This window comes from Platichthys flesus, chromosome 23 (assembly GCF_949316205.1).
Source record: "Platichthys flesus chromosome 23, fPlaFle2.1, whole genome shotgun sequence".
Classification (NCBI taxonomy): domain Eukaryota; kingdom Metazoa; phylum Chordata; class Actinopteri; order Pleuronectiformes; family Pleuronectidae; genus Platichthys; species Platichthys flesus.
The window spans coordinates 16,256,268-16,280,826 of NC_084967.1; the positions used below are offsets into that span (position 1 = coordinate 16,256,268).

The 24,559-nt window shown below is 44.8% G+C and overlaps 1 protein-coding gene across 5 annotated transcripts in view; it reads left to right on the plus strand.

Annotated features, from left to right (window-relative positions):
* LOC133948636 (plexin-B2-like) overlaps positions 1-24,559 on the plus strand; it is a 92,063-nt gene that overhangs the window by 31,437 nt on the left and 36,067 nt on the right. For 3 of the 5 annotated variants that reach the window (XM_062382521.1, XM_062382522.1, XM_062382523.1), the window contains exons 2-3: positions 3,106-3,146; positions 10,730-10,782. The gene's annotated coding sequence lies outside the window, so the exon portion shown is untranslated. The remainder of the gene's footprint in view (positions 1-3,105; positions 3,147-10,729; positions 10,783-24,559) is intronic. The other 2 variants (XM_062382526.1, XM_062382524.1) reach the window with 1 other exon arrangement.

Genomic DNA, 24,559 nt, shown 5'->3' on the forward strand with positions numbered 1-24,559 from the left:
GCCTCCGTCTGCTGCTCGATGAGGCGGCGACTCCTCACGAGTCATTAGAGGGGGGGGCTCAGCTGCAGCTCCGTCAGCTCGCTGCACCGCCCGGCTCTCAGAGCTGGCGTTTCTGTGATAAGACCCACCCGGCGAAAACTGATTTACACGGCTCCTCTCCTCCCCCCCTGCCTGTGTGTGTGTGACTGTCTGTGTGTATGTGTGTGTGTTTGTGTGTGTTGATTTAAAAGACTCAGAGTGTAATAAACTATCTGGAAATACTCTGCCAGCAAAAACACATCAGGCTGCAAATCACATCACAGCGTTCGAGCCTCGTTCTCCATCTGTCATACAGCAGAGGTGTGTTTGTGTGTTTGTGTGTTTGTACACAAAGAAAGAGCTTTTTCTCCTCCATTGTGTTTCTTCCCCGATGTTCCTGCAGCTTAGAGGCCGTGCACGTTCACCTCTCTCTCCCGCGCCTCCTTTCTTTCCACCGTGGTGATTTGATACAGGCGTCAATATTCCAGGGGCGGGGAATTCCAAGAACGCCGTCGTTAACTGCTTCTATTATTGGATGTTCAGTCACTGGGGCTTTTCTCAATACTCCTGGTTTTCAGAGCGTCTTTAGAGAGAGCGTCGCAACACCCGGCTGGAAAGTGTTCGACTTTCAGCTCCGACCTCAGCCGACGCGCTGGAGTCGCAGTGCAAGGCCACGCCCTGAGGAAACGTCTCCTGGAAGCAAACATCTGCGTGTTTACACAACCTGCAGTTACAGAGAAACTTTGATAATCACTTTAAGTCACATTCGTGTCTCTAGAGCAACTGTTTCCTCTCTTTTTGCTCCATTTTTGGTCTCCACCACCTACTAAGAGAAATCAGGGACTCTCAAATGACAGTAAAGTTTTCCTCGTGAATGGAAAGTTTGAGTCTGTACACGTCAACATGTCTCGGCTCACTTTGTGCATACCCACTGTTGCTTTGTGTAACCGGGCCTGGTTTGTTTGTTTGAGTGTTTATAGTCGTGACTAACTGAGACTTTTGTAAACGATGACGCGAAACGATCTCCTCCTGATTGGTTTTTATCAGTCACCTGACTCGACTACACCTAATGAGTGTGTAGGTGAATGGTCATGTGACGTGTGTTCTCAGGCGTGTTCATGTGCACGTTCATGGGAACTATTCCACTTGTCTTGACGTGAACACATTAGTTCAGAGGAAGCCGAAGTAAAATGTTGTTTAGCAGCTTTTCTGTGCTGTTGTTGACACGGACGGAGAATTTCCTGTTTCTGGGTTGAATTAAAAAGGTTTAAATAGTCTGTGAAGTTTTCCACCAGATCCTCTGAATGTAGGTTTTTCTTTTGTCAGCTCATTTCTGGGGAAGAGCATCATCAAATCATTAAATCTGCTCTAAAAAACAACCCGGCTGAAAACTTTAAAGGGGCATAGGAGAAGAGAATTTAATGATGTGTTACATAAAACAAAGGCTGTAAATATCTCAGAGATGTAATCATCCTGTCATCCTGTCCTTTGTTATAGACTATTTAATAAAGGAAAGGAATTAGTGCTGCAGTTATTATAATGAAAAAACCTCAAATCTTTCCCATGTGGGACTCTCACGTAGAAACGTAGAAATAGATCTGCTGTAGGAAACAAACGCTTCTTGTGACTTTACAAAGTAAATTTCAGGCTAATGAGATAAAGCGTCTGCTGGTGAGTAGTTTAGTGAGAAGAAGGAAGTGGTGAGGGTTGTGTTTACCACGATCAATCGGCTGTGAGTGGATGAATGAATAATATCCTGTTAATTAAAGAGTCAACGCTTTAAAAACCTTTTCCCTGGTAGCGTTGACTCTAAGTGGAACAAACGGTTCTGCACCGGAGACGAAAGAGGAGCGAACGTCCACGAGGATCGATGCTCCAGTTCATCTGTTCATATTAATGATGAAATCACACTACAGGAAATGAATCTACATGATGGTTGATTCATCTTTTATTGTTAATAAGTCAAAAAACAATGCAAGGTTTCACCGTTTTTCAAATTTAAACCCTAAATAGTTTCTGTCTGGACTGAAACAGGTGATTAAACAACACTTCTGCAGTTCAGGTCAATCCAGTCAATATATGAGGCCTCAGTAATTGAATATTACCTGAAATACATACATAAACTACAGGGGGGGGGGGGACAACTCAGATCCTTGGTATCGCCTCCAACATACGAACAGGAGAAGAGCTGAAGCTGGAACACAGGAGATTTGATTGCAGGTCCACGAGCAGAGAGAGGAATCCAAACACCAGCAGGTTGTTTCTGAGTGAGTGCAGGGATTTGAGCCAACGTGAAATCAATCTGCTCTCAAACTGAAAAACACTCTTTAATGAAGAGGAGGGGGAAAAAGCAATATGGGTCGTATATATATTTATGAACTGAGGATTCGGTCGGACTCTGATCCAGTCGTGTGGAGTCCTCGGATCTGGATGTTTTCACCACAAATCCACAGAATGGGATTCATCGTTTGTGTTAAAGTGTTGAACTGTGTGTTGATCCGACTCATGGAGGACCGGTGGTGAACGCCCTGATTAGTCTGGACCAGGTCACATGGGTCTGATTAGACTGAGTCAGAGGAGAAGTCTGAGTGTTGCCTCTATTAGGTGCAATTAGCATCTTAGTGTGTCTGTGTGTGTCTGTCTGTGTGTGTGTGTGTGTGTGTGTGTGTGTCCTACTTTGTGGAGTACCCTCCCGCTCCGTCTCTCTCTCTCTCAGCAGAGATGCTGTGTGGGAGTCGTCTCCTCTGAAGCTTCCCTGTTTCCATCTCCTCTGTTGTTCCGTGTTTTCTCCTCTTAATTAACCTTCTTCAGACGTCACCTCAGAGCTTCACTTGTTTCTCTGTTCATTTACATGTTTGAGCTTTAATCGACGGCGGAGCTGATGAAACTCTTTACAACAACCCGAGGGAGAACGATGTGTTTAATGTCCCGGCGGCTGCTCTCGTCTCCTCGTCAATATGTTCTTTGTACATTGTGAAACTGTGGAACTCCTGTTGAATTTAGTATTGAATTAATTTGTGTATTTGCATGAGGTATACTGAAATGACAGCGTCAGGCTAACGAGTGTGATTCTTGTGTTTTGTGCAGGAGCTTCATGACATCAGAGTTCAACACCGAACACTGAGCAGGTGAGGACACTTTCTAATTTGTCGTGTTTTCTAACTTTATGACACAAATTCTACGTTTACATCATCAACTGTGTGATTGTCGTGTTTGAGCCTTTAGGAGCTCGGGGGCTGAATAAAACCTCTTCACTCTAAAAGTGACAGAATTACAGACGATCACAAAACCTTCAGCCTCTGAATCAGATAGAGAGTTGAAATAAAAAGGTTTGATCGCTGAAACTTTTGTTTGTTGTTTCCCTAAACTTCATGAGCATCATCTGATCGTCTATACACAACTTTAAAAACTTCATTTATAGGAGACGAGCAAAAACAAAGTACAAACTCTCCCGCGGATACTTGCAAATGTTGAATCTGATATAAATGGGTTAACTGCATCTCTGGATTTACGTAATTTAAAACTGTAATAAGTCGAGACAAAGGTGTGGATCCTCGTTAGTATTTTGTGTGTGTGTGTGGGGGGGGGGGCGTCTGGGCTTTGTGGGGCAGCGTTGTGTTGTTTTATTGATAAAGTCCGTCCTCTTCACACAAAGAGCTCTCGCTTCTCTCTCGATATAAGATTCTCCTGAAAGCAGTTCATTAAACCCGAAGCTGCTGCGTCAACACACGGCGACGCCCGGCTGCTGCTCCACAGAGACTCACACCCCACTTCTCCAGTGTCAATCAGGGGGGGGGGGTCAAACACAGAGACAGGGAATAAATTTCTGTCCAAGGCGAGGAAGAGGAGATGCTTCGTCCATCTTTATTTACAATCTGAGGTTTAAAGTTGCAACACAAACAAATCGACATCTGACAGTCGGTCAATGACAATTAGCTGAAACGGACACTATTAATCATTTTATTATATATTTTACTTCTGTTGTATCTCATCACATCTGCTTATTTTTGAGATACAGATTTAAAAAATCTACAAATCACACAAGCACAGACACACAAACATACACACACAGACTTTCCTGGGGGAGGCGTACAGGAAAGCTCTGGATTGTGTAGCACGAGGAGGTTCAGCGTGTCTTTGTGTGTGTGTGTGGGTGTTTGTGCGTCTCGGAGGGGAGCTGCAGCTGTGAAGGCTGGCTCAAAAATGTAAACTCTAACTCGCACAGTCACAAATCAGACACACACAGACACACACAGACCCACACACACACAGTGCAGAAGACAGGGACTGCCTTTAGTAATGACAACAAATGTAACATCTCTCTTCCTGCCCCAGAAAGGCAGTGACTGAGACTCAGTGCTGCTCAGTGACTGTGACACTTTTCACTTCTTGTGTTTTAGCTTTGTTTATTTCAACATCCGTCTAAACTCAATGACCCATGATGACAGAGTCAAAATGATTTCTTTACACACGTTTGGTGATTTATTAAAAATACAAACTGCTGTTTCCTTCATGCATCCTTGAGATCTGGACCTTGAATGAGTCCGTCTGTGGCAGATGAATTGATTGGACGTAGTTTGGGGAAAGCACAGGCTTGTGTGTGAAAGGTCCCATGATTCACAGTGAATGGACAAAAGCTGAGTCATGGTTTAAGAGGAATCCCGTCCGGACCTTTCAGAACCTGCTCTGGAGACTGAAGTTCACCTTCCAGCAGAACATGGACCTGAACCACACGGAGACCGAACGTTTACATCTCAGCTCCAGATGAATGTGTTGCTCCTGCTTATAAACAGGAAGCGTAGTGTTGTGTAAGAGTCTGTGAAGGAGCTGTCGTCCACAAGGACACAACCCGGGTGGGACGGTGCTTCTGGTGTCGGCCTGTGCTGACGCCTGTTCACACATGTAAAACATTTATTATAGCTCGATCTTATTTATTTACTTTGTCTAATTTTTCCTCATACATGGCTTTGACACGATAATCAAGTGAAGTCTGAAATCAGCCCAGTTCTACTCCGGTATCCAGACTCTGGTGGGTGGATGGAGGATGAATACATCAAGACGCCATAACGCAGGGGTATGAAGAGAGTGACAGATGAATGGACACAGACAGAGGAGGTGTAATGGAGCAGAAGAGAGGTTGAAGATCCACAGATGGTTTGAATGTGTCTGCGTCTCACTGTGACGGGCTGATGTGCTTCTCTGTGTCGCTCACGAAAACTTCTGTAAATGTGCTGATGCGCTTCTTCAACGGGGGGGGGGGGGTCACTCACTCTCTCTCTCTCTCTCTCTCTCTCTCTCTCTCTCTCTCTCTCTCCTGTTTCTTATCTCTCCTCCTTTATTGTACCCCAGCGTTCACACGGGTACAGCACCAGACGAGAGAATCAGTTCGTATTGAGCACGGTTGAATGCGCCGCTGATGAAAGCTCACGCTGATAATAGCTTTTTCATTATGTCCTCAGCCGAGCTCGGCATTTTCATCTTCTGATGCACGGAGACTCGAGTTGTGACTCCGGTGCCGCGGCGTCGCTGGGTGTTGTGTCTTCTCACCGCAGTTTGATTGTGTGTTATGTGGAATAATCCCCTTTTCATATTGCACCGCTGCTTGATTAAACCCTGTGTGTGTGTGGGGGGGGGTATTTACCACTAAAAACTTGATGTGTGCGATTAGGAGAAATCAAACTGACGCGTTGTGGGCTTGTAGTCGTGTTTATGAAGAAGTAGCTGCAGGTCAGAAGGTCGAGGTTCTGTAGAGTACGAGGGTTGTGAACTTTTATTTAAAAGTCCAGCTTTAGTTTTAATTGGTTTATTCCTGTCAGGGCTCAATGAGTTTCACTGCAGGATGAGTCGGGAACATGTGCTTCCACGTCGTTAACTGACCAGCGCTGTGCAGCTTGGCACTTTACAGAAAGTTCAACCCGGAGTTCAACTTTATCTTTCTCGGCCTGGACCTTCCTCTCTGTGGCTGCTTCGTCTTTTTTATTTGAGGTTTGATTGTCGTTCTTTAAATTACATCATCTCATTAAGACCTTTTCTTCTGCAGCCAATTACTGGTTATTATGATCAACTTTCTCCTCATATCTGCAAATTTTGTGTTTGTTCTGGAAATTCAGTTAAAATAAACAATACAAACCATCATTTAACTGTTCTCGACCACACGGGCGTCGGCCCCTAAAAGCTCTGGAATCCCCTCGTCTTTCCAACCCGACGTCTTCCTCTTCTTCGTGTGCGGCTCCTCTTCTTCATCCTGAGATGTCAGTTTTCTTCCAGTTTCACGTGACGAGTCAGAACAACCTGAACAGGAAGTACCTCCCATGGATTATTTCGCAATGCAAGGAAAATGGATTTTAAAAGTCCCAGAAACGGAAACGACAGTTTGACTCACAGCCTGAATATAGAGTTGTGCATGCAGCTGGAATGACCACAGATCCAGGGTCTGCTGGTTTCAACTGCGCAAATAAGGCAATTTGTCCTCATCAGTTGTGTAATGAATAATGAATCGATCAGTCAGAGGTTACAGAGTCTGTTGGGACAAAGTCTGAACCTGAAGCCGAGCAGCACTAACACAAACACTCAGTACAGTTCAGTTTACAGAAGGATTTACCCTGCATGCCAATGGCCTCATAATCAAACTGATTAACTGTGTGTGTGCGCGGGTGTGTGTGTCTGTGTGTACGTGTGTGTGATCTCGTGACACAAACCAGAAGTGGCTTTGCTTCCAGCAGATGAAGAGGGGGGGGAGATAGAGAGATGAAAAAGAGAGAGAGGTGGTGTGTTTGTGTTTGGGAAATAGGTCAAGAGGAAGTTGAGTGTGCTTTTAAGTGTGTTTGTTTGTGTGTGTGTGTGTGTACGTGACGTGACACAGCTGAGACTGTGTTGTCGGTCAGTGTGGGAATTAGTGTGCCTGTGTGTGTGTGTGTTGATGGTGCATAACTTAATTCCACAGGGAAGCCAAAGCAACAGCCTCTGTTTCCTGTCCTAATTGCTTAAAATCCTACACAAATAAGCCTACGCACACTCAAACACACACACACACACACACATTCACGAATGCACACACACTCAGTCATTTCCACATGCTATGTTTATAAAGGACTTCTGCAGACACTTTTCTCATTTGCATAGTTTTAACATTCATTATCTGGTTTGAAGAAGAATCCTCATTTATCTTCTTCACACACTCTCCTCCTCATCCCTTCGTTTTCCTCGTCCTCCACGTTTCTCTCTCTCTTTCTTCGTCCTTGTCGTTGTGCGGCTCGTTGTGTTAACAAGCTGTTGCTCAGTTACACATCCAGCAGTCGTATTTACGCAGCATTAGAATTCATTAGCGGACGCGTTCCTGTCGCCCCTGATGAATGTTAACGCTGGTTTTAATTGGACTGTTCTCATGTCGCCTTCTCGAAGTTAAAAGTCGTGTTTCGGTAAAGTTCAGCGTATTAAATATTTGCTGAGCAGAACGTGTCGGTGTCTTGTGACTTCACCGTCTGAACCCGGTGGAAGGGAATAAATGAAATTTGGTCAGATCCCATTTTAAAAACGTGGATCTAGTGAATTTCCACTTGGTTTCAGAGGAGGCCTAATGGGCTGAACTGAAGAAATACATCCTTCTGACTCATTTATTGTTTTCAACACGATGTGGGTTTGATGGTTTCGCCCAGTAATGACGACAATGGTCGGGAATTCACTTATTAAATCTGCACATTTTTCTTTCTAGCTCTAAATCACAAGCTTGCAGCTGTGTTGGGCCGGTGCACTTCCAGGAGGGAGGAGCTCCGTCTGCTTTTACTCAATGGAATCAAAGAATCCAGGTTATTTACGGTGGAGCGTGTTTTTCATCTGGTGTCTGATCCGTCCTGCGTGTTGTTGTAGTTTCCTCCAGACGTGACATCAGAGCTGAGGCCACACACTTCAGGCCTGGTTTCATCAGACTCGTGTTTCTCACAGTCTTCAGAGTCGATCCAGAGCTTTCATGTGGTTTCCACTGAGCAGAGGCCTCAGGTCCGTCTGGACTCGCAGACCATGACGCTGAGGTGCTGCTGCGTTGTTTCTCCTTCTGGATCTTCTCACATCTACGCCCAGCATCTCTAGGTCTGGTTTAGATGTTCTTACTTCAGGCTGGTCGAGCTTCAGAGACGGACGTGGTCACTTAAAGAACCTCAGCTGTAAAAGACGTGTGGGCTGATTAATCTGTTTAAATCTATTTCTCTTTTACTTTGAAACCTTTGGTGTGTCAGGGAATTTCATTTTCTTATCACTACTTTATGTGTGTGTGTGTGTTAGTATTTAATTGCAAAAAAATGAAACGTTAGGTATAAACCTGTGTGTGTGTGCTCATTAGAGAAAGTGTGTTTGGCATCTTTGTCTGTGGATGTGGCTGCCATTGTTCGTCTGTGTCTCTTGGCACATTACCCACGGTGTGTGTGTTTGTTTGTTTGTGTGTGTGTTGGCGTAGAGGTCAGACAGGGATCACAGTGCTACAATCTGGACCTGCTGTGTGTGTCTGTCCTCAGTCTGCCTCATCAATTATTTATAACACTCCAATTAAAAACATGTATACGACTGTTATTATTATAAATCATAATAATAAACATACTGGTTTTTTATATATAAAAAACATCTGAAGAAAAACAAAATGAAGCCGTGGCCTTGACTCTTGTTTTGCTGATTCAGAGCAGAGGCGCTGGTAGAATCCTGTTGAGGCGGAGATTGGAAGTGAGGGAGGAAGAGGAGAGAGGGGAAGAGGAGAGGGAGGAAGAGGAGAGGTCAGCTCATGAGCTGGAGGAGAATCCACAATGGCCTCGTGAAAATTTAATGAAACCCATGGAAATATTGCACATATTTTAAGATTCAGACGTTCCAGAACATTTCAGGGCTCAGACGAGGAAAAGAAATGATCCTGTCAAATATCTCACAGGATCTTTATCATATCATCGTCTCCATTAATCTGTTTATTGATTTCTTGTGATTCAGATCTCAGAATCATTATTTAATTAGATAGTTTCAATTTACAACTTACAACAAGAATTAACATGAGGTGGTGGAGACCAAAACTGGAGCTAAAACAGAGTACACATGGTATTTTGATCATCATGTGGACACGAATAGTACCTCAACTGAAAATCCACGTTTCTCTGCAGCGGCTGTTCGTGTCAATAACCTTTGAACATCACTGACCTGGAGAATCTGCTGCTGCTGCGTTCTTCATACGACAGATAATAATCAGAATTCATGTCTGAAACCGAACAGCAGCCGTTGGACATTTGACAGCAGAACTGTGATTTGTTCCTGTTTGAATAAGTTGCAGTGATTTTGTTTCCCCGTCACTCGTCCCCTCTGAGGACATAAATCCAGCTGATAAAAGCTGCACAAACAAATCAGAGGGACCAGATTTGTTTGTGCAGCTTTTGTTTCCTCGTTCATTTGATCTGCTCCCTCAGGTTGTTTAGACCTCAGCCCGCTCTGGGTATCCTCCTCCGTCTGGTTATTGCTACAAACAGAAATCATATTTTAAGATTAGTTTCACATCTAATCATAAGTTGAGGAGAGCGGTGCGGTCGCTCCCCGAAGCCGGCCGATGAATATTTATTGTCTTTTATGGTTTTTCGAGCGGTTTCCTGATGATGGAAGGAAACATTGTGTCGACTGATGCTTCGCCATCTGGATGTTTGGTTGTTGGATGTTAGAGGACTCGAACATATGGACACACACAAACACACACACACACACACACAGACACACACTCAGGAGTCGGCGCTGCTATCGAGAAGCATATGGTTCTTTGAGATAGAGTGGAGACAGACTGGGCCGTTCTGTTGGATAGCACCGAGGGCCTCGACATTGTTAGAAGTGCTGCCAAACAAACTTCACCCCCACACACACAAACACACACACACACACACACACACACACACACACACACACACACACACACACACAGACAGACACACACACGCCCCCCTTCTTCCCTGCTCGTTTCGATGAGGAGTGAAAGGCTTCGTTTAGTTTCCGCGGGGCTGCGCTCACCAGTGTGAAATGGAAATGCAGATACCTGTGAAGTGAGTTGTTACCAGTGGCTCGTTCTGCAGCCACTGGGCGCCGACCAGCCTTTGTTCGTTGTGTATACGCCTCCTGTCTGTTTGCTTGTCTCATTATGAAGATTACTCCTCAAATTGATTCCCTCTTTTATCTCCTTGGTTAAGAGAATCCCTCTCGGCCTGAGCCTGTAAGAGTTACTGTTATCACGGGGAGAGTAAAACTGAGGCGCTCCTCTCGTATTATCACAAATTAAAACGCCTTTAGTGTAATCACGTCGCGATGAGGGGCTCTATTTAAACCCGGGGAGATCTCCAGGCTTTACGTTATTATTCCAGGCAGTAATGTGCGTTTTCCTCTTAATGGACGAGGCCACGTTTCAGTTTCTGTGAATGAATTGTGTTTAATTAACGTGTCTGTGCTGTGAGGTTGAGCCCACTTCACTTTGATCCAAAGGCACTTCCTGGTAGTTAATTCTGGCTGAGCTCTTATATTCACTGGTTGTTTAAATGCAAGTGGAACCACCAAGATGGACGAGGTGTCTCCACTTCCTCTCGTGGTGCAAAACTGAAGCTAAGATATTTGAAGTGTCGTCATTCACAGTCTCGGCTGATCAGATATCACACGTCCGACAGTTTCAGTTAGGAATCTGAACCGGTGTGATTTGCTGTGTTTCCTCCAGGAGGCCGAGGACGTGGATGTCATCACAGATCAACACACCTGAACGCTGAGCAGGTAAAAAACCATTTCAACTTCCTCCCAGCTTTTATTCTGAAATCCTCTCACTGTTTCCTCTCTGTTTCCCCACAAACAAATACTTTATCGTTGTGTTTCACTCCGTCCATCGTTATCTCAACTAATAATTCAGGCTTTACTTTGTTAGAAACCTCTGTAGGTTCCCATGAAGCCTTTGGCTGTTTATTGTGGTGGCTTCTGCAATGTGTGTGTGTGTGTGTGTCTGGGCAGTGGGTGGGTGGGCTAAGGGGTTAATTTGAGGCCTCGGGCCGTTTTAAAGAAATTAATTCTCACCGAGTCTCAAACAAACATTCTTCTCACATATCAGCCAATTACTGACACTCCCCTCACTCACACACAGACACAGACACACACACACACACACACACACACACACACACACACACACACACACACACACACACACACACACACACACACACACACCTGTCCGTCCCTTACCACGTAGATTTTCTGCTTCTGAAACGACTGTGACTTTGCTGAAGTGTTAATAACTTTAATACAAACGCAGATCAACATTATATTCTGACATTGATGTTAAGAGTCTTACACTGAGAAAAAGAACGAGCCTCATCAACTCAAACCTTAATCTGAATGTGTGTAAGTTTAAACCAAATTCAGTAGAAGAAGAAAGTCTAAAGCTGGTACTTCACGTCACTTCCTGTCGGGACGAGGACTCCGTGTCCTCTTGTGAGGTTTGGCTTCATCGTGTTGGACGTCTCCTCCGTCTCAGCTTTGACTTTTGGCCTCTCAGTTTTTCTCAGTTATTCTTTTCATGGCAGATCTCATCAAATGGAAAATATGTTGGCGGCTTTGAGCATCAGTCACTTCCCAGAATCTCAGCCTCGACATGATTGATTTCTTTGGAAGATTCTGGATTTCCACTAGACTTGAAAAGGACGTTTGGCTGAATATTGTGAGTTTGAACCGATCGACTGAAAGTCAGAGATCTTTGACAGAAGTGGTTCGTCCTGGATTGATCCAAAGCTCAGGTTCACTGCAGAGGATTCAGTGTTTTTAGATCAAGTCCTGCAGAGACACTTCTTGTCCTCACGTAACGCAATCTAATGACGTCATCATGGTCGCACAACTCATGTTTTTATGCCTCAGCTCTGGCGACACCCAGTGGCAGGACTTGTTACGTTTTCTGTTGTTTGTTTTTTTGTCCCATTGTGAACGCGCTATCTAAAGATCGACCGGATGGAACTTCTTCAAATTTGGAACAAGTGGTCAGTTTGACTCGAGGATGACCTGATTCCATTTGGGTGGTCATAGGTCAAAGGTCACAAGGGCCTCACAAAACAGTCTTTCTTCTGTTGATACCTCGAATCTGCCCTCAGGGTATTTATAATTGTCACGTCCATTTTGTTCTTTCTGCTCTGGCTCAGACCTCGTCTACTTTCCTGCAGCAGGTTTGTTATTTAACTTTCTCTCTCAGTTCATAACCTCAGATTAACCCCCCCCCCCCCCCCCCGTGCAGAGATGTTTTTTTGCCTCAGATTCTCATCCTGGTCTGAAATGAAACCTTCCAGTGTGACTGCTCGATTTTGAATGGTCGTCTGATCTGAATGACTGGTTTCTATGATCTGCTTCTGTCCGCTCACACTCTGCCAACTCACATTAAAGTGTGACACAGCACTGTGTGTCTGTCTTTGTGTGTGTTTGTGTGTGTGTGTTTTTCCCCTCTGTCCTCCATCCATCATTGTTTCCCTCCATGTTTTCACTCTCTCCCCTCGCTTGTATTTTTTTTAAATGGTTCTTCTTGTTCCCATAAACTGCTTCATTCTCTCAGCCCTCATGGAAGCTTGTAGCTTGTCATTCTCTCCAATCTTGTGAAAGCAAATACAAGGGTCTGTGTGTGTGTGTGTGTGTGTGTGTGTGTGTATGTGTCTGTGTCTGTGTCTGTGTGTGTGTGTGTGTGTGTGTGTGTCTGTGTCTGTGTCTGTGTCTGTGTCTGTGTGTGTGTGTGTGTGTGTGTGTGTGTGTGTGTGTGTGTGTCTGTGTCTGTGTCTGTGTGTGTGTGTGTGTGTCTGTGTGTGTGGGTTGGCTGAGCTCTGAGATATCTGAGGTTACACAGTAGAAACATGTTATTTTGTCTTCAATCATCCCTGAACCTCAACTGGGATCAGAACTATTAAATATAAATCTACTCGTAGATCCAACGTAAATATTATAGAACCCAGAAGTTTAATAAACACTGACTTAACTCGAGAACTTGATATTTGACTTTGCTAAGTTGAAAACTGACTTGAGACGTCACCTGGGACCTGATATTTCAGTTGGACTCGTTTCGACCTCAGACGACAGGAACCCGAACGATTCCAAAGATTAGAAACTAAGGTCACATCCCATCTGCAAACTTCAGCTTCTTATTAATATCATTGCTCCAGAGGCAGTTTAAACCCCTGTAGCCTGGCACCGCTCCGCTAAATCAACATGTTTAGCACCATAAGTAGTGAATTGTCATCAGGAGCACAGGCATTAGGGGGAGGAGACCGAGGCTTTGGCTTCCTGATGCAAAAATAATGAATGTTCTAAATATTAGAGTTATGAATTCAGATGGTAAAGTGCCTCAAACAAAAAAAACAACTCACAATGTTTCCCACAAATAAACAAACCCAGTTTTTGAGCAACAGTAAAAAAACAAACATCACAGTGAATCTTTTCCCGGTGGCCCCCTGCTGTGCTGGGTTTCCTGGGGCCGTCTGCCACACAGAGGCCCAGCAGATGGTTCCAGCGGGGGGGAGGGGGTGAGGCTAGACGAGGGCCCCTCCCTGGATGAGGTCACCACCAGGGGCCTCGGGGAGCTTCACAGGGGCCCCATGCTGCAGCAGCAGCTACTGAAACAATACATGCACCAGGAAAGTAAAAGTGTTTTCCCTGTGAAGCTGTGATGCAAACGAAAAGCAGAATATCATTCATATGCAGATTTGACGTTATGTTTTATAGACGTGTGAAAGAAAACAGCGATAGTTTCTACAACAACAATCTAGGACTTTTAAAACAACTTTTTAGTTTAAAAGTCTCGTCACAATGTTCTTTCAAAGGCTGAGATCAAGAGCCTCATTGACGTCTGAAGGCAAAATCATTTTATAATAACTTACGTGTTCTTCTTCACGGTAAAGAGCCAAATTCTCCGGGTTTGAACCAAACGATAGAAATATGTATTTTATCTGTGAGCAGCCTCAGTCCTGAAGAACTGTGTCAAAGACGTTCAGGACAAACCAGCAGCCCGTTGAAAGTTAAGGAATTTATGGCGTGCACCTTCTGTCTGTAAACTTTTTTCATTATTGATTTGTTCTCATAAGTATTGAAGAAGTTTGTGGAATAAGACGAGTGCAGACACGAGGCTGTTGTTTAAATATTGACCATCACTTGGAAATCAGAGCTCTCAGCACATTCAGCTCAGAAAATATCAATGGTGACCTTCTCCCAGCCACATCAGTCAGACTGCAGTGAATGATTCATTTCAGCTCTGCCTCCGTATACAGGGGTTTGTGTGTGTCTGTGTGTTTGTGTGTGTTTGGAACAACATGTAAGACTTATGAACATCAGACAGAAGTTTCATCATGGAGACAATCTTTTCTGTACAGTGTCTGCAACTACAGCTGTAGTGTGTGAGTGTGTGTACGTGTGAGTGTGTGTATATAAGTGTGTGTAGCTGACTGTTTGGTTTGGGTTTACTCCCAGAATTGTATCACTGCGTGAAATTTGAGGTGTGTGGGTCTGTCCTGGGTCCATTTTTGTCTTTCAACGCATTCAAGTATGCACGCACACACAACCACACACACACAAACACACAAGCGCACACTGGGAAGTGTTCTGGAGGGAAAACACGGTGCTGACTGACAGATTTGTGTGTTTGTAATTATCCTGATGCTTTCCATATCAACTCACTTTGTTTGTCTGTGCTCTTTCATTACATGGGTCAGTGTGTGTGTGTGGTTTTTGTGTGCATGTGCGTCTCCGAGTGTGAGAGTGTGTTCTCCGTCACGTCTCTGTGCAGTGACATCCCACATCATCAAGCCTGATGGTGCTGCAAAAACAACAACACTACATGCTCTCATCTCAGAGTGTGTGTGTCTGTGTGTGTGTGTGCGTGTGTGTGAAGCTGTGACCACCACTGTTGACGACAACATGTCACTCGAGAACTTTATAGGAAGATTGTTAACGCCCTGTTGAACCAGCAAATTCAGTTTTTAACACACAAGTTTGTTCATGAGTTTGTCACGAACTGAAAACCCACACACAGACACACACACAAACACACACAAACCACATCTGTGTGAGAGAGAGAGGGGCAGGAACTTGGACTGGTTATTTACTGAATCGCTGTGAGTCAGTGAAGCTCCTGAGATCTTTACCATGTGTGGAAAACATTAAAGCTGAACCTGTTGCTATGGAGCACACACACAGACACACACACACACACACACACACACACACTCACAGACACACACAAAGACACACACAGTCCATTTGTAAAGTAAGAAGTGAGGAGAATAATAGAGAAGTAGGCTGTGGAGAGCAGTGAAGTATCAGCTGTTAAACCCATCAGAAGCAGAGAGGGACCCTGCTGTCGACAATAAAAGCTTTAATGTAACAGAGAGTCGGCTTCACTACCTTCTCTCCTCCTCCTCCTCCTCCTCCTCCTCCTCCCACCCCCCACCGCTCAGCAGCGTTTCAAACTTCATGTACAATAAAAGACGAGCTGCAGGTTTCCCTGATTCAGCAACTTCAGTGATCAACCGAGAAGCAATCAAAGCAACACAAACTCCTGCTGCGTAACAACAAAGTGCCGCTGGGACTGGAACACACAAGCAGGTCCACCAGTAAATACATGTAACCATATGATAAGGACGGACACGTGAGGAGCACACGGGTCGACCACGGACCAGCTCAACACAAGAGAAGAAGAAACGACACAGACGTTAAAAACATCAAGTTCAATTCAGGAAAAGATCCTAAAACAGGAAGTTTCTGATTCTTATTATTATGAGAAATGATGATTAGTAACAATATGATAAATGCTGAGCTCGTCCTCTTTAGTGTCTCGTGATAAAAACAGATGACTGATGAATCCCCATGAGTCTTAATGAGTCACAGGGACGGACACAAACAGTGAAGACATCAGGTCTTTAACATCCCACACAGATAATTCAGCCACTGAGGGAAACAGAAACAGGAAGTGAGGACTTTTACGCTTTCTGGGTTTTTGGGGGAATTATTTATACGAGAGGAAGAAAGTAACTGGGATGAAGAGATGGCTTCTGCTCTTTTAGGGACTTTTTCTCCCACTGAGAAACCAGTATAAACACACTACGTCAAGTTTTGTGCTTCAGGGATTAAGAACGTTAAAATGTCACATCTAAGGTGACGTCTCGATGCAACAAGAGGGATCGAGAGTGTCAGAGAAAAATTGAGAGGATTTGACTGATTATAAAACATTTTTAAAAAATCCCTAAACACGTTAAACTGTGTTTTCCATCGTCGCCTCCCTGTTGCTAAACGCTTCAGGAGCCCGTCTGCTCCTCTGAACCGTGGATCAGATCAGACGTCCTCCCACTGGAAGTGAACACAAACCAGCTGAAGGAAACAGATGTGGACAAACACACGACTTAGAAGAACGACTAAATCATGAATGTGCAGAAGCTCAGAGCGAAAAAGCAAACAAGCTGCAGAGCAACGTTTTCTTCTCCTTCTTCTTCTTCTTCTCTGAGCCAAACCAGAGCAGCTGAAAGAAACCAGCATAAAGCTTTAAACAGCGGAGGAGGGACGGAGGCCAGAGAAAACACACACACGCACACAACTACACACACAACCACACACACACTCTGAAGTGAAGGCAATGATCCTGAAACTATTCAATCACACACACACCAGTTGGCAGCTGATAAAAGTCTGCTCCGAGTCATCAACTTTGCTTCTAAGTCTCTTTCTCCATCGCTCTCACTGGGTCCACTTTCACTCTGTCTCTCTTTCTTTCTTTCTTTCCTCTTCCTTTCTTTCTGCAGCTTTCATCCATCTTGGCGTCCTCCCATAAGTTTCACAGTTTTTCCAGATCTCCTCATCTTTTTTTTTGGGGGACATTTATTAACAACAGTCGTCCACCATCCATTCGTCATCATGGTGTCCAAGACTCCTTCACCCTGTTTTTCTCTTCCTCCCTCCCATCCTTCCTCTGACCCTTCCCTCCTTTATCTCGTTTATTAATTATTAGCCTCGATGAAGAATGAAGGAAGAGAGGGAGGGAGGAAGGCTAAGAAGAAAGGGAAGGAAGGAGGGAATAAGTTTTGGACAGTAGAATAATAGATAGACAGATAAATTATTTACTTTCCTTATTCTTTCCCTCCCTCCCTTAGTTCCTTCCCTCCTTCCCTCATCCCACCCTCCTTCCTGTCTTTTTACTTCCCCCCCCCCCTCACTACCACCCTTTTTTACCTCCTTCCTCGTTCCAGTTTTAAATTAATGAGTTGTTTTAGGCGATATAATGAAAAAGATGGACACACACTGAGTTTTGGCAGCTCTGAGGAGACGTTCGCCATCTGTAGTGTGTGTGTGTGTGTGTGTGTGTGTGTGTGTTGTGTGTCTGTGTGTCTGTGTGTGTGTGTGGACGCTGTGGCCCGTGACAAATGAGTCTCGTTCTCCATCAGGAAGCGCGAACGCCGCCGGTGTACCGTGCGTTTCTTCTTGTTTAGGTTTTCTTCTTCTCGGCTCATTCTGATTTTCTTGTGAGGATTTAACGTTAGAACTAAATTATTCTTTACAGATTCTCGTCCCTCGGAGACATTTCTCTGCTTCCTCCTTTTCAACCCCCCCCCCCCCCAACAAGCTTCAGGAAGGCTTGAGTAAGATAATGAAACTACTTTCTAAAGATTTCATATTTCTGCTTCACCCCCGTCTTTGCCACAGGCTTGATTTTTAATCTCCTGAATCAGTCGCTGTCATCGTTTTGAATTAAACCGTTTCTCCGTCTTCTGCTGTGACGGCGTCAGTTTCTTCTTTTTTATTTCCTGGCATTGTTCACACAGAAACACTTATTTTCCAACTGAACGTGTCCCCCCCCACCCCCCGCTCCTCCTCTTTGTGTTTTGTCCATTAGCGAGTTGGAAGGTCCCCGAGAACGTCTTTAAAAGTCTTTGACGACTAACTCCGGGCTCTTAAATCTCGTGGGCACAGTAACACTGAGTGTTTTAGGTTGTTAAAGTCAGTTTTACCAGTCACGGGCTGTTCTTCTCCTATGAAACTCGTGTTCTATATAACAGTGAAATGCCGTCATTACTTCCTAAGTGGTGTTGAAACAGGCTTCTTTGTTATTAAACGGATCAAACTGAAGCGTCTCTGAACATCAGGGACGGAGGAAGAGACGCTGGACAGAAGGCGAGTTCGGTTACACACAAAGTTTCTGGTGTGATATTCGCTCTCGTAGAATTCAAAGGTTAAAGGTCAAAGTCTATTTAAGAAACTTGTCTAGTTCCTGTTCACAGAGTTTCATGATAATCTTTCAAGTAGTTTTTGAGTAATTTGCTTCAATAACAAACCAACCAACTAATAAATAACAATTAGATTGGTGTTTTTCCAAATTCATTTCTTTATTAAATCGATTTTTTCTTCCTGATCCACCTTGTTTTTTTTTCTACTTTCTGTTTTTTTCTTAAATATATTTTCTAATCTTAAAAACCCGTCTGCAGCCTGAAAGTGAAATTCCATCCTCTGCTGCACCGGGAGTGAATTTATTCTCAGATTAAGACGTCGGGTCTCAAGCTCCCGGTTCTCCAGCAGAGCTCCGGCGCCCGGAGGCGTCTGCTCGGCCGTGGAGGAAACTCACCGGCGGCTCTGTGAACACGAGCGGCGGCGAAACCCGGCAGAAAATGTGATGTAAATAGTTTGAGTCGCCTGAGACGCTTTGCTGCCTTCGAATCGAGCCGTGATTGGATTGAGAGAAGGTTGCACCGCTAACAGACTCTTATTATCAGGGACACAGTAGATGACAGTGTGTGTGTGTGTATGTGTGTGTGTGTGTGTGTGTGTGTGTGTGTGTGAGTGTGTCCTGCAGCCACCTGATAGCTACGCTCTGATGGGTTTCTGTCTGCCGCCAAACAACCGGCCACTTTCCCCCCCTGGAATAAATTGCAGGGTGAAGTAGGTGGGCTTGGTTGTGCGTCTCCTCGCTGTTCAAAGCCTCTCTGATGTAGAGGAAGAGACGCCTGTGTTCTTCTGTCTGGATCACAGCTCATCAGCGCTCTCATCTCTCTGGGCAGGACCTCCATTAAAGATGAACGCGGTGGCGCCCGGTTGCGTAAGAGGCCTCTGCTGCTTTCACACCTCGTTTGCTTTAACGGGTTCTTTGTCGAGTTCACAGCTCAGGATGGAAACTCCACAGATTGAGATTCAGAAAATGTGTCCGCAGGTGGAAAATCTCTCTGTGGCCTCTTCGTCTTTTTGATTGTTTATTTTAAAACGGATCTTTTTGATCAACAGAGATCAACATATTTCAAAACTCTCTCACTCTCACACAGTCTCTCACCTCTCTCGCTCACTTCTCTCTCTCTCTCTCCCTCCCTCCCTCACCCTTTTCAATAGCTGCCTCTCCCTCTGTATCTCTGTCTCTCTCTCTCTATTTCCCTCCCTCCCTCCCCCTCTTCAGCAGCTGCCTCCCTATCTCTCTCTCTCTCTCTCTCTCTCTCTCTCTCTCTCTCTCTCTCTCTCTCTCTCTCTCTCTCTCTCTCCCCTCCCTCCCTCCCTCACCCTCTTCAGTAGCTGTCTCTCACTCGTGTCTCTCCCTCTCCCCTCCGGACAGACCCGGGATCATGTGGATTACAAGGGTTTTGTGTTTCAGCGGAGAGAAAGATGAGGAGGAGGAAGAGGGGAGATAAAGGGGGGAGGCGGGATGAAGAGGGGGGAGGAGGGGGAGGTGCATATTTGTACAGACGAGAGAAGAGGAATAAAAGGGAGAGGAGGGGGAGGAGGGGGAGGAACGCCGGGGATTCTTGTTCCTCTTTCAGGAGTTTTTCTTACTTTCATCTCTTTTCTTCACTCTCTCTTTCACATCCCCTTTGTACCCATAATGCTTGTGTTTGCACACACACAGACACACACGCACATAGACACACAGACACACACGCACACACAAACACACACACAGAGACACACGCACCTTAATACCACAGTCAAGTGTGTTCTTGGACCCACTATTCAGGCCACAGATTGGAAATACTACACCAGGCACACCCCTCACTGTGAGAGTCAATACACACACGCACACACACACACACACACACACACCCTCATTAGCATTAGCGTTCCCTTTCTTGTCCTCCACACTGCATCGTGTTTGCGTTGGCGGAGCCTCGGCGCCGGTTCTCTTTTCATAAACTCTGAGCCGGAGGAGCTGATGACGGAGGCCTGATCTGAATTCAGCTCTTTGACAGAACGACACTCGAGACAGAGTTGAAGCAGCAGATTAAAGACGTGATTGGATTTTGAAGAGCGGCAGCGAGACATGAAGGACAGCCGTCGGAGGGATGATGGGTTTTTTTTCTGTGCTAAGAAACAAACTTATAACATAGATTTATCAAAAGATGGATCAATACTTCACTCATCCCCGAGGACATTAATGTATTTAAAGTAAAGTAACTGCACAAAGACACAGACTTGAACTACAAGGTCCTGGACACATGTGACTGTCAGATGCAGTGGATGAGGAATTCGCAGTGTAGATGTGATGGCACAAGATAGAAGAAGTAGAAACTCTGAGCAGAGCATCAGGGCCTTGAACACAACTTCCCTTTAGAAGCGTTGCAGGAAGACGAAGAATCGAACAGAATCTCCTCGATGGACGCGACAAACATGTGATTCAAAACCTTAAACCAAAGTGATGAACTGAAAGGCTTTACATTCTGCAGAATCACCACCAGCGACTGTTTCCTGTTTTCACATTTCACAGAGTAACCAATTTCTGATGTGAAAGTACTGATAATAGCTGCTTTAAAGTCGCCGAGCATGAAAAACCCAGCAGCCTGTGGAAATCAGTAATTCCACAGGAATGCCGGAGCGTTTAAAAACATCCAAACTTCATACTTTATGGTTTAAACAAGCTCTCGTCTTTTAAAATAACACAAAATGGTTCAGAAATGCTTTAAATAAATGTCCGTTTCACAAACTAGCATGGGAACATCTCAGTCGGCTGAACTAAAGCTCTTCATATTTATGATTCGTGTGGAAATCATATTTATTCTCTGCTGCCGATTCACAGATTGGACTGATTGGGTAAATATTTATTTTTCCTATCTAATCCTCATGATGGATTTAGCCTTTCACTGTCTGGGGTGGATTAATACGTCCTGTCCATCCTGTCTGGTGTTTAACTCTGTGCACAGAGCTGATAGGAAGAAGGTTCATGTGTGAGAGAGGTTTCTGGCTCAATATGGTTTCCCTTTCAAAACCAGCAGGACACAGCAGGTCCACTTGAATGTTTTTTGGATTTTTGCTCTAAAACCAAATACCTCCTAAGGTATTTTACTGATTTATAAAGTTCAAATATTAAAACCTAATGTGGAAATACAGACAGACATAGAGTGAATTAATAGAATATCTCCAAGAAGAGTGAGAGAAGTTCAGAGAAACTTGGACGAATACAAGTTGAGAAAGGAGAAAGGATTTAGCTTCTTGGCCTCGAGTCAAGTTCACTAAAGCTGTGTGTGTGTGTGTTTGTGTGTGTGTGTGTGTGTGTGTCTGTGTCACAGAGGCGAAGGCATGCTGCCATGTCCCAGTGTGTTAATTATGTAAATTGGTCATTAAGAACCCTTATTGGGGGGGCACAGGATGGACAAACAAAACACACGCGCACACACACTCACACAGAAAACTGGCTGCACATGTTAAGTGGGAATCAGCAGAAACTGGGTCAGTGGAAAAAGGCCGAATGTTCCTTTGGACTTCGGAGCAAAGAACTTTATCAGGAAAGTGTCACAGAAGTTTTTCTGCGGACGACTGACCTTTTAAAAAAAGTTTAAATTGTTGCTGCCAATTCACTTGAATCGTTCTCATTAAAAATATGTTGTTGTGAATACCAGCTCCTCCTCCTCCTCCTCCTCTTCCTCGCTGTCGGCTGTGTGACATGGTGTGCACGTTCACCGCAGACGTTGCCGAAAATAAACTGAGCTTCCTCCAGATTTAGAAGACGTGAACAGTCAGAGGTGTGAACTCTGAGGCCGTCGTTAGTTGTGTTGTCGTCTCACTGTGATGATGAAGAGGAGGAGGAGGAGGAGGAGGAGGATCCTTCCTCAAACTCTGCTCCTGATGATCTGATTTACTCCTCATGGAGGACCTTGACCTGCTCTCCTCAGCTCTCTAGCGCCCCCTGGCTGTGTGTCTCCATGTCCACGTCGATCACAGACCGACTCTCTACTAACGTCTGATCCGGTTTCACGTCCTGGAGAAACCTGCCGGTCGGTTTGTCTCTCAGTCCTCCGTCATTCTTCCCTTTTCTCCGTGCATCACTGTCTCCTCTCCGTCTTTGGTATTTACTGCCGTGAGTCTCTCGTCTCATATGTCTCTTCCTCTGCGGCTCTCAGACGTGTCACAAGTGATAAGAAATGCCAACAAGACGTCTTTGTGTGTCTGTGTTTGTGTGTCTGTGTTCCCTTGCTTGTCAGCTTTATACGTCATTTTGTCATCGTACTGAATTTCCGAAGAAGTCAGTCGCACACACCCACACACACACACACAATATCTTCAGGCATGTTACACTGATGGACAGGGAGACAAAAGTAAAGGCAGCGAGACAAAACATTCTCCAAAGGCACATTCTCGATGTCAGATGGGTCACACGGTGGTTTAGTGAAGAGTAAAGAAGCCGCTGAGTCGCCGACAGCCTCTGTATAATAAACTGTGACCTCTGACCTCTTGTTTCAACTCGTTAACGAACCGAACCACAACACAACCTCAGCTCCTGAGCTCGTCAGATTCCTGCAGGGCGTCGGACAAAGTGACATCACTGCACAGAGCGTTTACACAACAAGCAACTTTCTTTTGATTATCTCCGATTTAAAAAATACGGTTTGTTTGTGACCTCAGTTTGGAGCAATGAGGTGAAAGGCTTCAGAAACGAGTTAATTAGTGGATCTGCAACAAACAGGAAGAAGTCCGAGATCAGAGCGCCGAGCCGTTTCCTGTGAATCAGTTAAAAGCCTCACAAACAGAATCCGACGCAGCTCTTTGCTCTTAACGATGTTCGGAGATGCGTCGATGGAAGAACGAGACTTTGAAGTCGTGAGTTTCAAAGTTTTCTCCTGCGTCGGCTCCGAGTTCTGTCAAAGTGTCAGGTGGGTTCACGGTGACATTGTGAGCTCCTTCATCTCCACAGCAGACACACAAACACACACACACACACAAGTTAGAGTGGTTGTCGTTCAGATCAGAGAGAGAGAGAGAGGACGCCGCTCCTCCAGAGGTCGTGACCCCGGCCGGCGAGGAGCCCTTGTCTCGGGAACGAACAGGAAGTTGTTGGCAGTCGAAGCGGAGGGAAAAGAGCGTCTCCAGGCGTCAGGCTGTTAACGCAGGGAAATGGTGCTTTGTTCAGTTTGACCCGTTTGTGCGACTGTGACAACAACACAATTCATCAAAACAACATTAAACTGTTTTACTTTACTTTTTATTGTCGATCGGATACTTAAAATCTTTTTAGGTCCCTCTTACCTTAACATGATTTGGTTTGGAACTAACTGTAAATGAAAATTTAGAATCAATTTATTTTCAAACCATAAACATCTAGTTATTATCATCATCTTGGCCCTGAGTGCTGTCTGCAGGAATTAGTTTCAGGCTGCAGCCTGACAGACAGGACCCAGGGCAAAGCACCACTGCCCCTGAGTTCTCCGGCAGAACAGAAATCAGTTCTCTCACCGCTGCAGCCGCCTCTGCTTTATCTTTCCATCTGACTTGTCCATCACCTTCTTATCCCTTGTTCCCATCTGCCGGCCTCGCTCCGGTTGCTCTGACGGTAACCTGAGAGGAATGAGGGGAGGAGGAGGAGGAGGAGGAGGAATGAGATTTAGAATGTGAGCGGGAAAGATGGTGAGAGATAAGGAAAAGGGTGAGATGGAAAGAAAGGCCAAGGACGAACTGAAATTAAACCCAGAGTGAGAAAGTATGAAAGTCAGAGGGGGGGAGGAGGTGGAGGAGGAGGAGGAGAGAAAACGAGTCCGAGGGACGGAGAGATGAGGTTTCAGGCTAAGAGAGGAGAAGAAGAGGGAAAGTAAATTAAATCAGAAGCTGCTGTTTTATTAAAAATCCCACGTGGACCTGATGTGATGGATGATTCTGCTTTTCTTTTCATTAAAGCACAAGATTAACTTAAAACACATTTGAAAGGGATTTCATCATCCAGGTATAAGTGTAATAAGTTTCACAACATATTCACAGTTTAATTCATTCAAAGCTTCCTGTGTTTGGATATTTAACGTTTGTCTGTAACAAAACTTGAATCAGTCAAATTAAAAAAACGAATTCACGACTGAACACATTTAGTTTTCCATCAGGTTTCTTCTTCACTGTTTCTCTCCGTCTTCACGGGGCCGACAAAGAGAAGAACGATGACAGAGTCAAAAAGTCACCGAGTGTTTGAAGCAGAGAGACAAAGAGAAAAAAGAGGAGGAGAAGAGAGGATGTACAAAGAGAGAGAGAGAGAGAGAGAGGAGTAACCTTTTCCTGCAGCTACTTCTACTTCCATAATTGGATTCTGACTTTCTGCTTT